At 40.3% G+C, this 24,711-nt stretch overlaps 1 long non-coding RNA gene across 1 annotated transcript in view; it reads right to left on the reverse strand.

Moving 5' to 3' along the window:
- LOC307187256 overlaps nucleotides 1-24,711 on the reverse strand; it is a 115,875-nt gene that overhangs the window by 48,357 nt on the left and 42,807 nt on the right. The window contains exon 2 of the long non-coding RNA XR_013828561.1: nucleotides 6,898-7,055. This is a non-coding gene — a long non-coding RNA (uncharacterized lncRNA). The remainder of the gene's footprint in view (nucleotides 1-6,897; nucleotides 7,056-24,711) is intronic.

Below are 24,711 nucleotides of genomic sequence, written 5' to 3' on the forward strand. Positions count from 1 at the left end.
CCATGTCACATGCATTAGAGTGGATAAAATAAAAAATACAACACCAAAGGCTGAGCAGATGCAATGCAGTTGGAACTCTCAGGCACTGATGATGGAAGTGCAAATGGTAAAGCCACTTTGGAAAACAGATTGATGATCCCTTACACTGTTAGACGTACACTTAACACATGACCCAGCAAGTTCACGCCTAGATATTTCCCCATAAGAAATGAAAACTCAGTTTGCTCTACAACCTGTACATGATTGTTTACAGCAGCGCTAGCCAGCCAAAACCTGGACACGACACAAACGTCCATCAACAATAGAACGGACGAGCAAATGGTGATATACAGGGGAACACCAGACCGTGAAGAGCAGGAAAGATCTGTGCCCACACTCAGTGACATGGAAGAATCTGTCAACACCACACTGAGCAAAAGAAGCCAGACCTGATAGGGCACATCTTGTATGCTGTCATTTATACAAAGTGCAAAAGGAGCAACGCTCGAAGGGAATGCAGACCTGGAGAGTACACACGTCATATGCAGGTAATATTTTGTTTCTTAATCTGGGTGATGGCTATAGGGGTATGTTCAGTTGTTGAAAATTTACCAAGTTGTGTACTTACGATCTATGCGCTTTCCTACAATAAATTACACTTGAACATTTTTTTAAAGAAGAAAATACAGAATGTAGGCCCCCAAATACCCAATAAACATGTAAAAGGATTAATCTACTATTTAGGGGAATATAAACTAAAGCACTGGTGACATACCAGTTTTATCCATCAGAGTGGCAAAATCATAAAGATAAAAATATAAATATTTTAGGAGGGTGTGAAAAATGGGTACTTCCATGTATGTATTGATGATTGCACCAATGGGCTCAGCCTTTTGCAGAGTCATCTGGAAGTTTATCTACTCATGTGTTTCAGTGTGCACACCATGTGACCAAGCATTTCCACTCATATAGGTATCTGCTCTTCCTGCATAAAGAGGCATGCACAAGGCTGTCTACTGCATCATCATTTGTAAAACCAGAAAACGGGAAACAATGCAAGTTCCTACCCAAGGAAAATGAATTTTGGAACATCTCTAAAAATAATGAGCTGAATGGCGATGCATGAGCCCCGGATGCCAGCTGGATACCTGTGGCTGTGTGACCACCAGTCTATTTCTTTCGCCACTGAAAGTAATTTAAAAGCTGCCTGATTGACTCGGCTGTCTTGGTTATTTAGTTATAAGGATAGAGTGGAGCAGGTCAAGGGACAAGAGACCTAGCACATGCTATGTAGTCAATAAACATTTCAATAGAGGCGTCATTGTTGGAGGTGTTACTGAAAGCCATCCACTTCCTCTGGTCTGTTTTCCCTGTAACAGTAGTGATCTCAGAGGGGCTTCCATGGCTATGTGTTTATGACTCATATAAACATACAGATGTTTAATGGAAATGTAAATAATCAAAAAGTTAAAAAAATAAATAAAAATAATGAGCTGTATACCAACACAAGACATAGTCTTAAGTACTTTTAAAAGGATATCATGGAACAGTATAAAATACATAATTTACTTTTAAAAGATATTTATATATGTGGGAAGAATGATGTATAGAAATTTTTTTTTTTTTTTTGCGGTACGCGGGCCTCTCACTGTTGTGGCCTCTCCCGTTGCGGAGCACAGGCTCCGGCCGCGCAGGCTCAGCGGCCATGGCCCACGGGCCCAGCCGCTCCGCGGCATGTGGGATCCTCCCGGACCGGGGCACGAACCCGTGTCCCCTGCATCGGCAGGCGGACTCTCAACCACTGTGCCACCAGGGAAGCCCAGAAATTTTTTTTAAGTGTATAGAAAAGAGGAGCAGAAAGGTTCTCTTAGACTGCTACCGGGATTTTCCCTTGGGAAGGGAGTGAGACTGGGGGAGGGAAAAATTGAAAGGGATTCTTACATCTCATGCTCTACGCCTCTGTATAGTTTCTGCACCAAACCTTTTACAATGATAGTATATTTGTGTATTATCCGTGCCATTTAAAAAATGTTAAAGAGGTTTTTTTACACTGAAGAAAACAGAGTAGAAATAAAACTAGACTCGAACAACAGTTCAGCTAAACTTAGTGGCAGATACTATGACTACTACGAATGGGTTCAATATCACAGTGAGTATAAGCAAGAATATTCCCACACAGAATGTGGCCTTTAGGAAAACATAAATCCTATAACTGGCTGCCTGAAACAGATACAACTAAAAGAATTCTTTTAACTGACAGACAAAACTTAGGCGAGATTCCAGGCAGGTGCTGAGACGGGCAGGTTGTGACCAATGCATTGCTGTTTTCAAAGGTGATGAAAACAGTCAGGGAGTAGCTGAGCCCTGACTGCCGTAGTCTTGGGCTGTTTCTCACAATTATGCTGTCTGTGTGGCCTTCGTAGGCCTTTGACTTGGAGGCACTCAACCCCGTGAGAACACTGTAAGAGCAGAGTTACAAAAGCATAATGGTAACAATCATCAAAACAATCATCACAGCCATAAAAAGTACTTGTTAACACCAGTATCGTGGTAAAAGCATTGAGAGGTGAGCCAGTCATTCCATGAAAGTTGGAAACTACAGGTTAAAGAATGAAGTCCAACAAAACTGAATTTTTATGTCCCAAACAACAGCTGAACATAACACATACAACAAAAATAACTGAAATTCAAGAAAAAAATAAGAGATAAATTGACATTAGAAACCGAACTGTTCCACTATAAAAGCAGCCAAAGCTACCATTTACTGAGATTTTCCTAAGTGCCTGAAACTGTGCTGGGCACCTTACATACATTACCTCAATCCTCGCAGCCCTATAAGGCAGCTGCTATAACTGTTCTCCTTGTTTTACCAATGAGGAGACTGGGATGCAAAGAGGTTAAGTGTCTTTGCCACGACGACTCAGCTAATCAGAGGTGAACCCGTGATTCAGACTTGAGTCTGTCGAGCTCCAGGGCCCATGCTCTTAACCACTACATTATGTTGCCTCTCAATATGAAATAACCAGAATGTGAGTAATCGATAAATAACAAATTAATAAAAGAAATTGCAGAGCTGATCAACAGCATCAGTTGGACAGACAAGGGAGAGGCGCAAAAGATAGAAGAATACACTCTGATTTTAAGAATATAAGGATCTCATAAAAATTCATATTATATGTGAAAGGAGATAAAATGAAGCCAGAACATCTAATATTCCACAATATTAAAAACAATAAAAGTAGAAATTAAAAGTGCAGGCAAAATTCCTATCAGCTTCATTCATAATAGCCAAAAACTGAAAAGAGCCCAAATGTTCACTAATTGGTGAGTGGACAAGCAAATGTGGTACGTCTACATAACAGATACTGCTCAGCAATGAAAATGAGCATTCTGTTGATGCGTGCAACACGTGGATGAATCTAAAAAATATTATTCAGAGCCAAAGAAGCCAGACACAAATTACTAACACTGTATGATGGCATCTACGTGACATTTTCTCAGAGGCAAAACTACCGGAAGAGGGAACAGATCACTGGTTGCCGGGCACCGGGGGTAGGGTATGGAATTTGGTTATAAAGGAGCACTGAAAACTTTTTAGAGTGACAGAAGTGTTCTATATCATGATTGTGCTGGTTGTCCCACAGTTGTATACATTTGTCAAAGCTCATTAAATTCTCTGGTTAAAAGGGATACATTTTATTGTATATAAATCACACCTCAGTGAACCAGAGTTTTAAAATGCATGCAGAATTTAACAGCTCGGCACCTTATAAAAATTTTAAGTGCTTCAGTACTTCCTACATCAAGAAGAAATTTCCTTATATAACAGAATATTTTGAAAGAATATTTCCATATTAAAAGTGTGGGGTTCTCCCAAAGCAGTGCTTAGAAGAGCACTGATTTTTCTCTTAATAAGATTAATAAGGAAGAAAAAATAAATAAAAGCAAACCCCAATTCTTCCCCCAAACTGCTAATCCCTAGTTAGCAAATTTATTAAAAATTTTAAAATGTGCGGTGAAAAAAACATATTGGCAATAAATAGAAATGACTATTTTAAAGTAGGGATGATATTCTAAGCTATGCATTCATAAGTATGATAACTAATACTCTGTAGGTAGCTGCTAAGTATGAAATAATAAATTAGATACCACAAAAGAAAGAACATAAATAGGTCAACAGACTACAGAAATAGAAACAGTTATAAAAAGTTCATGTCCCCAAAAAACAAATGGCACTACTGGAGTCACTAGATTATTGTCTTAAATTTCAGAAAACAATTTACTCCTTTCTTGGTACCAAAACTGTTCCGAAATATAGAGAACAGCATATAACTCATTTTGTTTTTTATAAAGTAACTGTGGTTTTGATCATAAAACCTAAAGGCACCATGAAGAAAATTAAATGATAGCTCAATCTTCTGAACTTAAACACAAAAATGCAAAATAAAATCTAGGACACCAGGTGTGAGTTTAGGGAACCAACTCTACCACGGGGATTGGCTCCAGTCACGGGGCTAGGGCACACCCCAGAGGGCACAGCCAACAAGACATTACGGCAAAGACACCACAGGCCTTCCCCAAACCCAGAGGCTTGGTGTAGACACCAGGCACTGTGCCAGGCTGAGGATACAGGACCACATAGTCCCACATAGTCTCACTGCGGTGGCTTCTCTTGTTGCGGAGCACGGGCTCTAGGCATGCAGGCTTCAGTAGTTGTGGCACACGGGCTCGGTAGTTGTGGCACACTGGCTTAGTTGCTCCGCGGCATGTGGGATCTTCTCGCACCAGGGATGAAACCCGTGTCCCCTGCATTGGCAGGCGGATTCTTAACCACTGCGCCCCCAGGGAAGCACCAGGGACTCACCTGCTGCTGGACTCGAGTCCTTTCAGGAGCTTTCTCTGTCTTTCTATTGATAGCTCTATGCTTTTAAGGCAACGTCACTCTGTTTTATCTACAAATATATTGAATATCTGTCAAGAATACTATTTTGTTATTACCCTTTGTGAATTTTCTTGTCTATGTTGCCTCCTTGTTCTTTCAGATAAAATTATAAGTAAAATAGCAATTATGGTAATAAAACGGTTTTCTGAAAACACATTTTTCCTATATTGTCTTTTCACCAGTAACATGGCATATTTTAAATTTTATTTAATTTTTATTTAGTACCACTATGTAAACTCTTTGCCTTCCTGCCAGTTGCATTTATTCTTAACTTTATTGCATTGGTCAGAACTCCTAAATAATGATATGTAAATGGGTTTTCTTGTTCTCAGGGTTTTTGTTGCTCTTGTTGCTGTTTTTGGGGCCACACTGTATGGCATGTGGGATCTTAGTTCCCTAACCAGGGATCAAACCTATGCCCCTTGCAGTGGAAGCGCAGAGTCTTAACCACTGGACTGCCAGGGACGTCCCGGTCTTGTTCTTGGTTTTAATGATAAATGCTTTACCATTAAAAGTAATAAGTATATTGCTTTAAACAATAAAAATGAGGAGATAGACATCTGCTAAGCCAAATATTGGCAACAAGGCATAAAGATGACTGCACGTCTTTTCAAAGTCATACCGAAGGTTTATTTAACAGCCGCTGCCCCCGCCCCCGCCAGGGGTTATTTCATTCTCAAGTAGAATGTACTTTTATTGATTATTTACCACAGATACAAGCCAAGCCCCTGTGAAGCTATATGTTAATTTGTACGCTTAGACTTTTGTCCAGTGAAGAAGCAAATGATTTTTGTCTAGTACTAAAGACAACACAAAAGCTTATAGTTTTATTGCCCTGTACGGCACTAATTGTTTTGCCCGTAAGGTAGCCAACTAGCTTCAGCACGCCCTTTCCAACTGACAAATGCTCTGAGAACCAGCCCCGTCATGCTGCTAGTCTCCTGGGTTAGGTAAATCGTTGACATATACTCACTCTGCATTTAGATGAAAGTCATGTTTTCAACTTTTGAAAAATTATACTGCTTATAGTTAAACAAATAACGACACAAATCCCCACCCAATTACAATTGTGGTAAGGGCTGTGAAGGAAATGGGGGTGACCTGTCATGGATCGAGGGGTTCTGGAGGAAATGGTGCTTAAACGGAGGCCTGGAGGCTGGCTGCACGCGGGCAGGGAAGAGCCATCCACAAGTTGCTCCTTCCTGGGGTAATCTACTGACTACATCTGAAGAGTCCCAAAGTCACAGAGGAAGGGAACCGAAAATTACTCTCTACAACTGCTGAAGCAGAGTTGTCTTGTATTTCTACACCAACGCCATTTTCAAAATAAAAATTATAAATAACAATGGTAATTATATCTACTGTTGACTCAGAGTTTATTACAGTGCTCCAGGTCTCGTACTAAACACTTGAAATGTATTACCTTCAATCCTCACGACAGTCCTAAAAGGTAGTTACCATTATTATCTCCACTTTACAGATGAGAAAACAGGCTCAGAGAGGTTAAGTTACATGCCCAGGAGTACACACTAAGCCTGCCTGATATCAGAGCTGAACTGCTTTGCTGTCCTGCCTCTTCCAAAGATACTTGTTCAAGTTTGTGCTCCTTTATAATGGGGAAGGAGTATGTTATTTTCATTTTTTTCACATAGCCATTTTTAACATCAATGGCAAGAAAGGAACAGGGAGGTGAGACATGTGAAGGGCGCTGTGGTTCAGTGTTTACTTTTGCTGGCCCTGCTCATTTTCTAAAGCTTCCTGCTACAGTGATTTGGAAGTAAAAAGCAGGGTTTGCTTAGAGTGACTTTTCAAAAAGAAGAGTGTCTTGTTGAAAACCTGTTTACTCCATGCCTCTGCTTTTAACTATTCCCCAACACAGCTCCCTCTGTTGCTTTTCTCTCATCTGTAAGCCCTGAGCACTTGTCCAAAAGCTTTTAGCCCAACTGAGTAGGCAAAAAGCCTTCTCCACCACTTACCTTGCAACTGGCTGTAAGGTTCTCGTTAAGTGTTCAGTCAAGGATGGAGAGTCCATTGTGAGCAGAGTCCATTTGCCTTGATTGTGTGTAAGCTTTCCAGAATTCACTGCTTGGTTTTTGTTCCTTTTCTTTTTCCATTGGTACTTCCTGCTTTTAAGCTGAAAATTATATAAAAATGTAATTAGCCCATCGCCTTCCTTAATCTTATATTCAAGGAGAACACATGTGTCTTTTGTGTTTACCAAAATATTTCCCAAGTGACCCAAAGGTATATTGAATTCTCTCCCGGGTTCCTATGGCTTGGAGTCTAATACCAGCCATGGCCCTTCGTGACTTATTTAAAATCTTGAACAGCCTACAACAAAATCACAGAATTCCAAAATACCTGAACTAAAGGCCCCTTAGAGATTGTCTAGTCCAACTTCTACATTTTACACAGTGAAAAAAAAAGGCTGGTAAAGTTCCTGTGCTAAGACCTCACCCGAGTATATTAATATTTACTTTGCATTATATATTTTGCCTTCCCAATTATACACTCTTTGAAAACAAAGACCCTTGACAAAGATTTTTCATATGGCATCTGCGACATGTATCTATGAATGGAGTGATATTTAGAAGGGATGGGGGCATGGGTGTTTTATAAGACCTTCTGCTCAGGGACCTCTGCCCTACGCTGAATGAGATTAGATACAATCCATGAGAGATGCACAAGGTTTTAAATGAGACCGTCAGGAACCTAGAGAAATTTCATCCCAGCTCAGTGGGTCCCTTGGGGGAGCTTTGGGCTTTATTCTGTTTGCTTTTATTATGTATGTAGTATGTGGATACACACTTGTGAAAGATTCAGGCAACACAGTGTCTTTCGATATAAAATATCTGATCTACCACTTAATTGCATGTGACCTTGGACAAACCCCTTTTAACTCCCCTGTCTCAGTTTCCCCACCTGTAAACTTTAAAATTAAAAAACTCAGTTCATATGGTTATTGTGGTAATTAAGTGAAATTTTATATTTATACTTATATATTAAACTATCATCACAGTGCCTGGAGCATATTATATGTTCAATAAATGGCAAGTATTACTATATAATTGTTAAGAATGATTCCTAGCACTTGAATAATAATTTTCATTTTGATCCTAACAGTAGACGTGAGTAGTGTTCTCCCCACTTCAAAGATGAGCAAATTGAGGTTCAGAGGGGATAAATGCTTGTTCCAAGGTCACATTTCTAGCTCAGAAATGGCAGATCTGAAATTCAGACCAACCCACTCTGAATCAAGACCCTTCTCTTGCCCCATGGTAATGCCCCAAGGTAATGCATACTACCTTGCATTAATGATGAAAAATAAATGAGATTCAATCAACAGTATTTTTAAAATATTGAGCACCTCATAGATGCCAGGCACTGTTCTAAACATTGAGGCTAAAAACAGGAGCAAAACAGACAAAAATCTCTGTTCTCATTCTTGAGGGTGAAGATAGTCAATAAGAGACTCAATGGGTGAAACACATAGTATGTCAAATGCAGGAGAGCACTATGAAGAAAGTTAGCTTGGGAAAGGGAGAAGGGGCGTGTCCAGGATTAGAGGACAGAGGACAGTTTTAGAGATGATGACCTGGGTTGGCCTCACTGAGAAAAGTGACCCTCGAGTGAAGATCTGGGGAGGTGAGAGAAGGCAGATGGACATGTGGGGAGAGCAATCCAGAAAAAGGAAATGGGAAGCGGAAAGGCCCTGAAGTGAGAGCATGCTGATCGGTCCAAAGAATAACAAGGAGGCCAGTGAGGTGGCTGCAGAGTGAGCCAGGAGAGGGGATGATGGGATGGAGGCAGAGAAGTAATGCAGGAGAGCGCTGGTGGCCAGACCGTGAAGCGTGGGCAGGACTTCAAAAGGATGAGAGCCACTGGAAGGTTTCGTGCAGAGGAATGTCATGGTTTGACTTATATCTCAAAGGCTCGCTCCGGCTGCTGTACTAAGGTTAGACTATAGGGAGGAAAGGGCAGAAGCAGGGAAACATGTCAGGGGGACTATTGCAAGAGAAAGAGGATGGTGGCTTGGACCAGGGTAACAGCAGTGCAAGGAGTGAGAAAGTGACCAAATTTTGGATAGATCCTATTTTATTATGAAAAATTTCCAACATTGTAAAAGCAGGGAGAGTGATACAGAAAACCCCCATAAATCCATCACTCAGATTCAGTAATTTTCAAGATTTTGTCACATTTGCTTAATCAGCTTTTTTTTTTGGCTTAAATATTTTAAAGTAAATTGCATGCATCATTATCAGTTGACTGCTACATATTCTATGCAACACACATATCTTTAAAAATATGAATATTTCAGGGGTGTGGCCAAGATGGTAGTGTAGAAAGACCCTGAGCTCACCTCTTCCCATGGGCACACCACAATTATAACTACTGACAGTGCAGCTATTGAAGAGAAAGCACAGAATACTAGCAGAAAAGATCTTCTAACTAAGGATATAAAGAAGGAACCATAACAAGATGGGAGGAGGGACAGAGTCGTGGTATAGTCAAGACCCATATCCCGGGTGGGTGATTGACAAACAGGAGAATAATTGTGAAGGTTCCTCCCAAGGAGTGAGGGGTCCAGCCCCTACACTGGGCTCCCCAGCTGGGGGTCCTGCTCCAGGAAGACAAGTTCCCAAAACACTTTCCTTTGAAGGCCACTGGGATTTACTTCTGGGAGAGCCAGAGGACTGTGGGAAACAGAGACTCCACTCTTAAACGGCACACACAAAATCTCACACGTTCCAAGACCCAGGGCAGAAGCAGTCATCTGAAAGGAGCCTGGGTCAGACCCACGTGCTGATCCTGCAGAGTCTCCTGGAGAGGCAGGAGGTAACTGGAGCTCCCCCTGGGGACGCAGACACTGGTGGCAGCCATTCTGGGGAGCTGGTTCTACCACGTGGACACTGGTGCTGACTTACCAGGTGAATTCTATCAAACACTGGGAGAAGAGTTAATCCCTATCCTTCTAAAACTATTCCCAAAAAATGCAGAGGAAGGAATGCTTCCTAACTCATTCTATGAGGCCAGCATCACCCAGATCCCAAAACCAGACAAAGATACCACACGAAAAAGAAAATTACAGTCCAATATCACTGATAAACCCAGATGCAAAAATCCTCAACCAAACACTAGCAAACCGAATCCAACAATATATGAAAAGGTTCATACACCATGATCAAGTGGGATTTATCCCAGGGATTCAAGGGTGGCTCAATATCTGCAAATCAATCAAGGTGGTAACACCCATATTAAGAAATTGAAAAATAAATATCATATGATCATCTTAATAGACACAGAAAAAGCTTCTTACAAAATCCAACATCCATTTATGATTAAAAAAAAAAACTCTCCGGAAAGTGGGCATAGAGGAACATCCCTCAACATAATAAAGGCCATATATGAAAAGCCCACAGCTTACATCATCAACAGTGAAAAGCTGAAAGCAAGATCAGGAAAAAGACAAGGATGCCCACTCTGGCCACTTTATTCAGCAGCCCACTCTCACCACTTTTATTCAACATAGTATTGAAGTCCGAGTCACAGCAATCAGACGAGAAAAGGAAGTAAAAGGAATCCAAATTGGAAAAGAACTGTTACTGTTTGCAGATGACATGATAGTATATAGAGAAAATCCAAAATATGTCACCAAAAAAAAAACTATTAGAACTCATCAATAAATTCGGTAAGGCTGCAAGATACAAAATTAATATACAGAAATCTGTTGTGTTTTTATACACTAACAAGGAACTATCAGAAAGAGAGATAAAATAATCCTATTCACAATCATATCAAAAAGAATGAAATATCTAGGAATAAATCTAACCAAGGAGTTAAACGATTTGTTCCTGGAAAACTACAAGACACTGATGGAAGAAATTGAAGATGACATGCACCCCAATGTTTATTGCAGCACTATCGACAACTGCCAGGACATGGAAGCAACCTAAATGTCCATCAACAGAGGAATGGATAAAGAAGATGTGGTACATATACGGAATATTAGCCATAAAAAGGAACAAAACTGTGCCATTTGCAGAGATGTGGATGGACCTAGAGGCTGTCATACAGAGTGAAGCAAGTCAGAAGGAGAAAAATATTGTATATAAATGCATATATGTGGAATCTAAAAAAGTGATACAGATGAACTTATTCACAAAGCACAAATAGAGACACAGACATGGAGAACAAACATATGGATAACAAGGGGGGAAGCGGGGAGTAGGATGGATTGGGAGATTGGGATTGACATATATACACTACTATGTATAAAATAGATAACGAATAAGAACATACTGTATAGCACAGAAAACTCTGCTCAGTGCTCTCTGGTGACCTAAATGGGAAGGATATCTAAAAAAGAGTGGATATATGTATGTATAGCTGATTCACTTTGTATAACTGATCCACTTTGTACAGCAGAAAATAACACAAAATTGTAAAGCAGCTATACTCCAATAAAAAAATAAAAAGAAATTGAAGATGACATAAACAGACGGCAAGATATACCATCTTCGTGGACTGGAGGAATTAATATTGTTAAAATTACCATACTATCCAAGGCCATCTGCAGATTCAATGCAACCCCTATCAAAATACCAATGGCATTCTTCACAGAATTAGAACAAATAATTTTAAAAATTTGTGTGGAAAACTGAAAGACCCTAAATAGTCAAAACAATTTTGAGAACGAACAAAGCTGGAGGTATCATGCTCCCTGATTTCAGGCTATATTACAAAGCTAAAGTAATCAAAACAGTACAGTAGTGGCACAAAAAGAGACACATAGATCAATGAATAGAGAGCCCAGAAATAAACTCATGTACTTATAGGCAATTAATCTATGACAAAGGAGGAAGAATATACAATGGGAAAAGACAGCCTCTTCAATAAATGGTGTTGGGAAAACTGGACAGCTACATGCAAAAGAACAAAACTGGACTACTCTCTCACACCATACACAAGAATAAATTCAAATGGATTAAAGACTTAAATGTAAGGCCTGAAACTATAAAACTCCTAGAAGAAAACAGGCAGTAAAGCTCTTTGACATCAGTCTCAGTAGTACTTTTTTGGATCTGTGTCCTCAGCCAAAGAAAACAAAAGCAAAAATAAACAAAGGGGACTACTTCAAGCTTAAAAGCTCTTGCACAGTGAAAGAAACTATCAACAAACAAAAAGGCCACCTAATGAATGGGAGAAGATATTTGCAAACAATATATCCAATAAGGGGTTCATATCCAAAATATATAAGAACTCATACCATTCAATATCAAAAAAACAAACAACCCAATTAAAAAATGGGCAGATGATCTGAATGGACATTTTTCCAAAGAAGACATACAAATGGCCAACAAGCACATGAAAAGATGCTCAACATCACTAATCATCAGGGAAATACAAACCAAAACCTCAATGGGATATCACCTCACATTTGTCATCAAAAAGAATGGCTGCCATCAAAAAGACAGCAAATAATAAGTGTTGACAAGGATGTGGAGAAAAGGGATCCCTCATGTACAATTGGTAGAAATGTAAACTGGTGCAGCCACTATGGCAAACAGTATGGAGAGTCCTCAAGAAATTAAAAATAGAACTAATGTATGACCCAGCAATTCCACTTCTGGGTACTTACCCAAAGAAAACAAAACCACTAATTAGAAAAAAAAAAATGCACCCCCTAGATTCATTGCAGCATTATTTACCATAGCCATAACATGGAAGCAACCCAAGTGCCAATCAATAGATTAATATATGGAGAAAACGTGGTATACACATATACAATGGAAATATTTATCTATTTATTTATTTATTTTTGGCTGTGTTGGGTCTTCGTTGCCATGCACGGGCTTTCTCTAGTTGTGGCGAGCAGGGGCTACTCTTTGTTGTGGTGCGCAGGCTTCTCATTGCGGTGGCTTGTCTTTGCTACAGAGCATGGGCTCAAGGCACGTGGCCTTCAGTAATTGTGGCGGCTCTAGAGCACAGTCTCAGTAGTTGCTGCGCATGGGCTTAGTTGCTCCACGGCATGTGGGATCTTCCCAGACCAGGGCTCAAACCTGTGTCCCCTGCATTGGCAGGCGGATTCTTAACCACTGTGCCACCAGGGAAGTCTCTACACGATGGAATATTAGCCATGAAAAAGAATGAAATCTTGCCATTTGCAACTACATGGATGGACCTAAAGGGTATTATGCTAAGTGAAATAAGTCACACAGAAAGACAAATAATGTGTGATTTTGCTTATATGTGGAATCAAAAAAATAACTGGACAGCTACATGCAAAAGAACAAAACTGGACTAAAACAAATGAACAACCAAAACAAAACAGAAACAGAGTTATAGACACAGAGAACAAACAAGTAGTTTACAGAGGGGAGGGAGTGGAAGGAAGAAAGAAATACGTGAGGGAGATTAAGAGGTCCAAACTTTCAGTTACAAAATAAATGAGTCACAGGTATGAAATGTACAGAGCGGGGAATATAGCCAATAACTAGGTAATATCTTTGTATGCTGACATATTGTAACTACACTTATCACGGTGATCATTTTGAAATCTATAGAAATATCAAATCACTATGTTGCAGGACAGGAACTAACATAGTGCTGTGGTTCAATTATACTTCGAAAACAAACAAACAAACATACCACCAAACTCATAGAAAAAGATATCAGATTTGTGGCTACCAAAGGCAGGGGTTGGGGGAGGGGGAATTGGATGAAGGTGGTCAAAATGTACAAACTGCCAGTTATAAGATAAATAAGTACTAGGATGTAATGTATAATATGATAGATATAACTAACACTGCTACATGTTGTATACGAACGTTGTTAAGAGAGCAAATCCTGAGTTCTCAACACAAAAGGAAAAATTTTTTTTACTTCATTCATTTTGTATTTATATGGGATGATGGATGTTCACTAAACGTACTGTGGTCATCATTTCATGATGTATATAAGTTGAATCATTACTCTATACACCTTAAACTTATACAGTGCCTTATGTCAAATATATCTCAATAAAAGTGGAATAAAAATGAACATTTTTAAAATAAATATTATCATACCTAATAAAATTATCAATAACTCTCAGACCAAAATCCAATTTCCCTGGTTGCCTTAAAAATTCGCTTTACATGGACCTTCCCTGGTGGCGCAGTGGTTAAGAATCCGCCTGCCAATTCAGGGGACACGGGTTCAAGCCCAGGTCTGGGAAAATCCCACATGCCGCGGAGCAACTAAGCCCACGCACCATAACTACTGAGCCTGCACTCTAGAGCCCGCGAGCCACAACTACTGAGCCCGCATGCTGCAACTAATGAAGCCCGCACGCCTAGAGCCCGTGCTCCGCAACAAGAGAAGCCACCGCAATGAGAAGCCCACGCACCTCAACGAAGAGTAGCCCCGGCTTGCCGCAACTAGAGAAAGCCCGCATGCAGCAACGAAGACCCTACACGGCCAAAAATAAATAAATAAAATAAATAAATAAAAATTCTCTTTACAGCTCGTTTGTTTGAATCAGGGTGCAAACAAGTTCAATACATCTCTCTTAGTTGTTACGTCTCTTGAGTTTCTTTTAATCCAAAGGAGACACGCACACACTCATGCTCACCATTTCTCCCTTTGATTTTTTCCCTCTAATTTGCAGAAACCACATAGTAGTCCTGTCGAATGCCCCAAATCCCAAATATGTGCATTTGTTCCCCTGCAGTGTCATGAAATCGTTCTTCTTTCAGCCATATTTTCTGTAATTGGAAGGTAGCCCTAGAAGGTAGATTCATTAGATTCACTTTCAGCTTTTTTGTCAAGAATATTTCCAAGATGAACTGTATTTCCTAAAGCATTATGTCTGGTGGCCCCACTTATAGTGACATTCAGAGAGTGACCATTCCCCATCCCCATGGTTAGTAAGGAGTACAGGTGGCATTAAAGCCATGCGGACTGATCTGAAAGCCCAGATTCTAGTCACTACACCTACAACACCACTTCCACATTTAGCTTATGAAGTGGTAGAAAGACTGGATTAAGTGTCTGTAAGCCTTGGGCTCTGCACTTCACTTTTCTACATACAAATGCTTAGGGAACTCTCTGGACCAAGTTTCCTCATCTGCAAAACAGTTAAAAAACAACTCATCTCAGGACAATGAATGAACAGTCACTATAAACTGAGAAGAACTGATTCTGTAAGAGCCCACCTAAATTTAAGGTAGGCTTTAACTAGTCTATATTTTTCTATGCAAAATCAATTTTAAATCTCGTTTATTGATATTAGCTACTAAATCTCTTTGAATGTAGATTTGGGGATCTTCAGGGAAATTATTTTGCTTTTCTTGAGGTCAAAATGGAAGTAGGGATAAAGCTGTCACTAAAATTACTTTGCCTCTAAGGATAATAGAGAAAATATTCCAGAATTTAGAGGATTATCAGTGTTGTTTCAGGATCATGATTAATCAGTCCCACACCTACAGGAAACCTACCCTACAGTAATCTGGCACAAATGAGGAAGAAAAAATTTTCTCTGACGTAAAAGCAAACTCCAGATGTGCGCGGCAGGCTGAGAAATTGTAAGAAGTTCAAATGGAGAGAGACCTTCAAGATGGTGTAGGAGTAAGACGCGGAGATCTTTTGCAACTATATGGATGGTTGCTCCATATGTATCTTCCTCCCCATAGATACACCAGAAATACATCTACATGTGGAACAACTACAGAACACCTACTGAACGCTGGCAGAAGACCTAAGACCTCCCCAAAGGCAAGAAACCCCCCATGTACCTGGGTAGAGCAAAAGAAAAAAGAAATAACAGAGACAAAAGAATAGGGATGGGACCTACCCCTCTGGGAGGGAGCTGTGAAGGAGGAAAGGTTTCCACGCACTAGGAAGGCCCTTCACTGGCAGAGATGGGGGGTGTGGCGGAGGGGGGGAGCTTCGGAGCCACGGAGGAGAGCACAGCAACAGGGGTGCGGAGGGCAAAGCGGAGAGATTCCCGCACAGAGGACCAGTGCCAACCAGCACTCATCAGCCCGAGAGGCTTGTCTGCTCAACCGCTGGGGCGGGCGGGAGGCTCGGGCTTCGGTCGGAGCGCAGGGAGAGGACTGGGGTTGGTGGCGTGAACAAAGCCTGCAGGGGGCTAGTGTGCCACAGCTAGCTGGAAGGGAGTCCGGGGAAAAGTCTGGAGCTGCCGAAGAGGCAAGAGACCATTGTTCTAGGGTGCGCGAGGAGAGGGGATTCCGAGCACCGCCTAAATGAGCTCCAGAGACAGGTGTTAGCCATGGCTATAAGTGCGGACCCCAGAGACGGGAAAGAGACTCTAAGGCTGCTGCTGCCGCCACCAAGAAGCCTGTGTGCAAGCACAGGTCACTCTCCACACCTCCCCGCCCGGGAGCCTGTGCAGCCCGCCACTGCCAGGGTCCCAGGATCCAGGGACAACTTCCCCGGGAGAACGCATGGCGCGCCTCAGGCTAGTGCAACGTCACGCCAGCCTCTGCCGCCGCAGGCTCGCTCCACCTGCGTACCCCTCCCTCCCCCCGGCCTGAGTGAGCCAGAGCCCCCGAATCAGCGGCTCCTTTAACTCTGTCCTGTCTGAGCGAAGAACAGACGTCCTACACGCAAAGGTGGGTCAAACTCCAAAGCTGAACCCCGGGAGCTGTGCGAACAAAGAAGAGAAAGGGAAATCTCTCCCAGCAGCCTCAGGAGCAGCAGATTAAATCTTCACAATCAACTTGAGGTACCCTGCATCCGTGGAATACCTGAATAGACAACTAATCATCCCAAAATTGAGGGGGTGGACTTTGGGAGCAACGATATATATATTTTTTGCCTTTTTCTCTTTTTGTATCTTTTTGTATCTGTATGATTCTGTGTGTAATTTTGTCTGTATAGCTTTGCTTTTACCATTTGTCCTAGGGTTCTGTCTACCCATTTTTTTTTTCTTTTTTTTTTTTTTTAGTATAGTTTTTAGCACTCCTTATCATTGGTGGATTTGTTTTTTGGTTTGGCTGCTCTCTTCTTTGTTTCTTTTTTATTACTTTTTTTTTAATTTTTAATAATTATTTTTTATTTTAATAACTTTATTTCACTTATTTTTTCTATCTTTCTTTATTTTTTTCTCCCTTTTATTCTGAGCCGTGAGGATGACAGGATCTTGGTGCTCTGACTGGGTGTCAGGCCAGTGCCTCTGAGGTGGGAGAGCCAAGTTCAGGACATTGGTCCACCAGAGACCTCCCAACTCCACATAATATCAAATGGCAAAAATCTCCCAGAAATCTCTATGTCAACACCAAGACCCAGCTCCACTCAACAACCAGCAAGCTACAGTGCTGGACACCCTATGCCAAACAACTAGCAAGACAGGAACTCAACTGCGCCCACTAGAAGAAAGGCTGCCTAAAATCATGATAAGGTCACAGACACCCCAAAACACACCACTGGACATGGACCTGTCCACCAGAAAGACAAGATCCAGCCTCATCCACCAGAACACAGGCACTACTGCCCTCCACAAGGAAGCCTACACAACCCACTGAACCAACCTTACCCACTGGGGGCAGAAACCAAAAACAATGGGAACTACAAACCTGCAGCCTGAGATAAGGAGACCCCAAACACAGTAAGTTAAGCAAAATGAGAAGACACAGAAATATGCAGCAGATGAAGGAGCAAGGTAAAAACCCACCAGACCAAACAAATGAAGAGGAAAGAGGCAGTCTACCTGAAAAAGAGTTCAGAGTAATGATAGTAAAGATGATCCAAAATCTTGGAAATAGATGGAGAAAATACAAGAAATGTTTAACAAGGACCTAGAAGAACTAAAGAACAAACAAACAGTGATGAACAACACAACAAATGAAATTAAAAATTCTCTAGAAGGAATCAATAGCAGAATAACTGAGGCAGAAGAACGGATAAGTGACCTGGAAGATAAAATAGTGGAAATAACTACCGCAGAGCAAAATAAAGAAAAAAGAATGAAAAGAATTGAGGACAGTCTCAGAGACCTCTGGGACAACATTAAACGTACCAACATTCGAATTATAGGGGTTCCAGAAGAAGAAGAAAGAAGAAGGGGACTGAGAAAATATTTGAAGAGATTATAGTTGAAAACTTCCCTAATATGGGAAAGGAAATAGTTCATCAAGTGCAGGAAGCGCAGAGAGTCCCATACAGGATAAATCCAAGGAGAAACACGCCAAGACACATATTATTCAAACCATCAAAAATTAAATAAAAAGAAAAAATCAGAAAATCTGCAAGCCAGAAGGGAGTGGCAGGACATATTTAAAGTGATGATAGGAAAACCTACAACCAAGATAACTCTACCCAGCAAGGATCTCATTCAGATTCAACAGAGAAAGAAAACCTTTACAGAGAAGCAAAAGCTAAGAGAATTCTGCAACACCAAACCAGCTTTACAACAAATGCTAAAGAACTTCTCTAGGCAGGAAACACAAGAGAAGGAAAAGACCTACAATAACAAACCCCAAACAATTAAGAAAATGGTAATAGGAACATACATATCGATAATTACCTTAAATGTCAATAGATTAAATGCTCCAACCAAAAGACACAGACTGGCTGAATGGATACAAAACAAGACCCGTACATATGCTGTCTACAAGAGACCTTCAGACCTAGGGACACATACAGACTGAAAGTGACAGGAAGGAAAAAAGATATTGCATGCAAATGGAAATCAAAAGAAAGCTGGAGTACAAATTCTCATATCACACAAAATAGACTTTAAAATAAAGACTATTAAAAGAGACAAGGACACTACATAATGATCAAGGGATCAATCCAAGAAGAAGATATAACAAATGTAAATATTTTTGCACCCAACATAGGAGCACCTCAATACATAAGGCAGATGCTAACAGCCATAAAAGGAGAAATCGACAGTAACACACTCATAGTAGGGGACTTTAACACCCCACTTTCACCAATGGACAGATCATCCAAAATGAAAATGAATAAGGAAACACAAGCTTTAAATGATACATTAAACAAGATGGACTTAATTGATATTTATAGAATATTCCATCCAAAAACAACACAATACACTTTCTTCTCAAGTGCTCATGGAACACTCTCCAGGACAGATCATAACTTGGTCACAAATCAAGCCTTGGTAAATTTTAAAAAATTGAAATCATATCAAGTATCTTTTTGACCACAACACTGTAAGACTAGATATCAATTACAGGAAAAAGAATCTGTAAAAACTACAACCACATGGAGGCAAAACAATACACTACTTAATAACCAAGAGATCACTGAAGAAATCAAAGAGGAAATCAAAAAATACCTAGAAACAAATGACAATGAAAACACGACGACCCAAAACCTATGGGATGCAGCAAAAGCAGTTGTAAGAGGGAAGTTTATAGCAATAGAATCCTACCTTAAGAAACAAGAAACATCTCAAATAAACAACCTAACCTTACACCTAAAGCAATTTGAGAAAGAAGAACAAAAACACCCCAAAGTTAGCAGAAGGAAAAAAATCATAAAGATCAGATCAGAAATAAATGAAAAAGAAATGAAGGAAACGATAGCAAAGATCAATAAACCTAAAAGCTGGTTCTTTGAGAAGATAAACAAAATTGGTAACCATTAGCCAGACTCATCAAGAAAAAAAGGGAGAAGACTCAAATCAACAGAATTAGAAATGTAAAACGAGAAGTAACAACTGACACGGCAGAAATACAAAGGGTCATGAGAGATTACTACAAGCAACCATATGCCAATAAAATGGACAACCTGGAAGAAATGGACAAATTCTTAGAAAAGCACAACCAACTGAGACTGAACCAGGAAGAAATAGAAAATATAAACAGACCAATCCCAAGCACTGAAATTGAAACTGTGATTAAAAATCTTCCAACAAGTCTTCCCTGGTGGCGCAGTGGTTGAGAGTCCGCCTGCCGATGCAGGGGACATGGGTTCGTGCCCCGGTCTGGGAGGATCCCATGTGCCGCAGAGCGGCTGGGCCCGTGAGCCATGGCCGCTGAGCCTGCGCATCTGGAGCCTGTGCTCCACAGTGGGAGAGGCCACAACAGTGAGAGGCCCGCGTACCGCCAAAAAAAAAAAAAAAAATCTTCCAACAAACAAAAGCCCAGGACCAGATGGCTTCACAGGTGAATTCTATGAAACATTTAGAGAAGAGCTAACACCTATCCTTGTCAAAGTCTTCCAAAATATAGCAGAGAGAGGAACATTCCCAAACTCATTCTACGAGGCCACCATCATGCTGACACCAAATCCAGACAAAGATGTCACAGAAAAACAAAACTACAGGTCAATATCACTGATGAACATAGAGGCAAAAATCCTCAACAAAATACTAGCAAACAAAATCCAACAGCACATTAAAAGGATCATATACCATGATCAAGTGGGGTTAATCTCAGGAATGCAAGGATTCTTCAATATACGCAAATCAATCAATGTGATACACCATATTAACAAATTGAAGAATAAAAACCACATGATCATCTCAATAGATGCAGAAAAAGCTTTCGACAAAATTCAACACCGATTTATGTTAAAAACCCTCCAGAAAGTAGGCATAGAGGGAACTTTCCTCAACATAATAAAGGCCATATATGACAAACCCACAGCCAACATCATCCTTAATGGTGAAAACCTGAAACCATTTCCACTAAGATCAGGAACAAGACAAGGTTGTCCACTCTCACCACTATTTTTCAACATTGTTTTGGAATTTTAGCCACAGCAATCAGAGAAGAAAAAGAAATAAAAGGAATCCAAATCAGAAAAGAAGAAGTAAAGCTGTCACTGTTTACAGATGACATGATAATATACATAGAGAATCCTAAAAATGCTACCAGAAAACTACTAGAGCTAATTAATAAATTTGGTAAAGTAGCAGGATACAAAATTAATGCACAGAAATCTATTGCATTCCTATACACTAACGACGAAAGATTAGAAAGAGAAATTAAGGAAGCACTCCCATTTACCACTGCAACAAAAAGAATAAAATACCTAGAAATAAACCTACCTAAGGAGACAAAAGACCTGTATGCAGAAAATTGTAAGACACTGATGAAAGAAATTAAAGAGGATACAAACAGATGGAGAGATATACCATGTTCTTGGATTGAAAGAATCAACAATGTGAAAATGACTATACTATCCAAAGCCATCTACAGATTCAATGCAATCCCTATCAAACTACCACTAGCATTTTTCACAGAACTAGAACAAAAAATTTCACAATTTGTATGGAAACACAAAAGACCCCAAGTAGCCAAAGCAATCTTGAGAAAGAAAAACGGAGCTGGAGGAATCAGACTCCCTGACTTCAGACTATACTACAAAGCTACAGTAATCAAGACAGTATGGTACTGGCACAAAAACAGAAATATAGATCAATGGAACAGGATAGAAAGCCCAGAGTTAAACCCACCACATATGGTCACCTTATTTTTGATAAAGGAGGCAAGAATATACAATGGAGAAAAGAGAGCCTCTTCAATAAGTGGTGCTGGGAAAACTGGACAGCTACATGTAAAAGAATGAAATTATAACACTCCCTAACACCATACATAAAAATAAACTCAAAATGTATTAAAGACCTAATGTAAGGCCAGACACTATCAAACCCTCAGAGGAAAACACAGGCAGAACATTCTATGACATAAATCACAGCAAGTTCCTTTTTGACCCACCTCCTAGAGAAATGGAAATAAAAATAAACAAATGGGACCTAATGAAACTTAAAAGCTTTTGTACAGCAAAGGACACCATAAACAAGACGAAAAGACAACCCTCAGAATGGGAGAAAATATTTGCAAATGAAGCAACTGACAAAGGATTAATCTCCAAAATTTACAAGCAGTTCGTGCAGCTCAAATCAAAAGAACAAACAACCCAATCCAAAAATGGGCAGAAGACCTAAATAGACATTTCTCCAGAGAAGATATACAGATTGCCAACAAACACATGACAGGATGCTCAACATCACTAATCATTAGAGAAATGCAAATAAAACTACAATGAGGTATCACCTCACACCAGTCAGAGTAGCCATCATCAGAAAACTTACAAACAGTAAATGCCGGAGAGGGTGTGGAGAAAAGGGAACTCTCTTGCACTGTTGTTGGGAATGTTAATTGATACAGCCACTATGGAGAACAGTATGGAGGTTCCTTAAAGAACTAAAAATACAACTACCATACGACCCAGCAATCCCACTACTGGGCATATACCCTGAGAAAACCATAATTCAAAAAGAGTCATGTACCACAATGTTAATTTCAGCTCTATTTACAATAGCCAGGACATGGAAGCAACCTAAGTGTCCATCAACTGATGAATGGATAAAGAAGATGTGGCACATATATACAATGGAATATTACTCAGCCATAAAAAGAAACAAAATTGAGTTATTTGTAGTGAGGTGAATTGATCTAGAGTCTGTCATACAGAGTGAAGTAAGTCAGAAAGAGAAAAACAAATGTATGCTAACACATATATATGGAATCTGAAAAAAAAGTTTCTTCAGAACCTAGGGGCAGGACAGGAATAAAGCCGCAGACGTAGAGAATGGACTTGAGGACATGGGGAGGGGGAAGGGTAAGCTGGGATGAAGTGAGAGAGAGGCATGGACATATATACACTACCAAATGTCAAATAGATAGCTAGTGGGAAACAGCCACATAGCACAGGGAGATCAGCTCGGTGCTTTGTGACCACCTAGAGGGGTGGGATAGGGAGGGCGGGAGGGAGAGAGACACAAGAGGGAAGAGATATGGGAACATATGTATATGTATAACTGATTCACTTTGTTATAAAGCAGAAACTAACACACCATTGTAAAGCAATTATACTCCAAAGAAGATGTTAAAAAAAAAAGAAGTTCAAATATCTTGGAGTCAGTATCTTTAGAAAAACACTGAACTGTGGCTTCTCGTAACCGAGTTAAGCTGAGCCAAACAGAAACCCAAGTATCTGACAGTGGATCTAAGTCTACATGTCTTCCTTTATTTCTTTCCCAATTTCTGCCTTATTCAGAAATAAATGAGCAGCTCTAAAATAACTCATAAAAGGAAAATAAAATAAAGGTTCATTTTTCATGGTCCTCAGGATGGAACACAGAAATACGTGTTCTGGTTTTGGCCTGAGTGTAATGGAGAGATGGTTTACTTATCCCTAAGTCTTACTTTTGTCTGCCCATCTAACTGTGCTTTATTAATAGATGTTGTCCTAGCTTGCATTAACCCAGAGGCAGAATCCAGGCCAAGAATTTAGGTGCAAGTTATTTATTCAGAAAATTCTCCCAGGAGAAACCTGTAAGGGAGTGGGGAAAACAAGCTGCCTACAATCTCACAAAACTGGGGGATAAAACCTGGAATTCACAGCTGTTGAGTAAACGTCCCCAGATTTAATTAGTACCACTAAAGGATTAGACCCTGAAAGTAAAATGGAGCTTAAATAGACAAGGCCTTTACAAACACCGAAATCCAACCTCAAATCAACTAATGACTGAAAACAATGTATACCACTATATTAACTGCCTGACAAAAACTGGAAAAAAAAAACAAAACAGAACACCCTTTGACAAAGATAACACCTCTCGAGCAGGTATTACGTTTTGTATATAATGTCTGGCAATTAACTGAAAATTTTCACGTATGCCAACACACAGGCCCACAAGAAAAATACAGACAATACAAACGGACCAACAGATGATCCAGATATCAGTTATCAGACACAGACTCTCAAATAAAAATAAAAATACATCTGAGTATTACATCAGAGACATCTGTTTCACTCCATCCACCCTTGAATCCTGCATTCCAAAGAAATACTTCACACACTTTCAACTCCTCTAACATTTACTTCCACTTTCACAAATGACAAGCTCACGTTGCCATCTCTGAATTCATACGTTTCAGTGATCATCTATCGACTTCCTATTGCGGTTGATAAGGTTTTAGCTCTCTTTCCACTTTCCCGCCTTGCAAATCTCCCTTATATACCTCATTCCTTCCCCTCCTCTCACAGAATAGTTACGATGAATATATGGTGAAATCAACATTCAGGGTTTATTTTATCAGGGCTATATGAATACTGATTTCTACTGAGCCATTTATTGTTCAGTAGTTCATGTACAACTTATACTTTTCCAGCAGTTAATAATGGACTCATATTTCATTTTTACATTCTCTACATACCTATCATTAATTCTCCCTTAAGCTCCCCAATAAATTTATAAAACGCAGCAACAAAGACCCATTGCAGCCAAAAATAAATAAATAAAATAAAATAAAATAATTTTTTTAAGGGATCTTGCCCTAGAGGGTGGCTTTCCAGGCCAAAGGGGCCCAGAAATCTGAGGCTGGAGAATGCAGCACAAAGGCAGAAGCCAAGATGGAATCAGCAGCTCCGGATGGAGAAGCACCCTTCCCATCACAGGCTAACAGAGGGGCCCAGAATGGGGTTTGCAAGAGCCCACAGGGCGCCCCCAAGAAAAAGAGCCCAATGTAAACATCTGTCCACCCAGGAAGCGTGAAGCCATCTCACGCCAGCGCATGTCCCTTTACTTCTCCGTTCCACCCCCCTCCATTCTGGTGAAGTCAGAACAGCATCTGGCAAGTCCAGGAGGAGGGAAGTGAGGAAAGGAGAAGCAGATCATAACCCCGACTGAATGGCACACGGCCCGCCTAGAGCCGGCCCTCCCGTGCTGATAACTAGATGTTCTCATTTCTGTATCAGAACTGTGCTTTGTAACTTAGGGCTTTCTATTTATTACCTAAGAATGA

This window comes from Stenella coeruleoalba (genome assembly GCF_951394435.1).
Source record: "Stenella coeruleoalba genome assembly, chromosome: 5".
In the NCBI taxonomy this organism is placed as follows: Eukaryota; Metazoa; Chordata; class Mammalia; order Artiodactyla; family Delphinidae; genus Stenella; species Stenella coeruleoalba.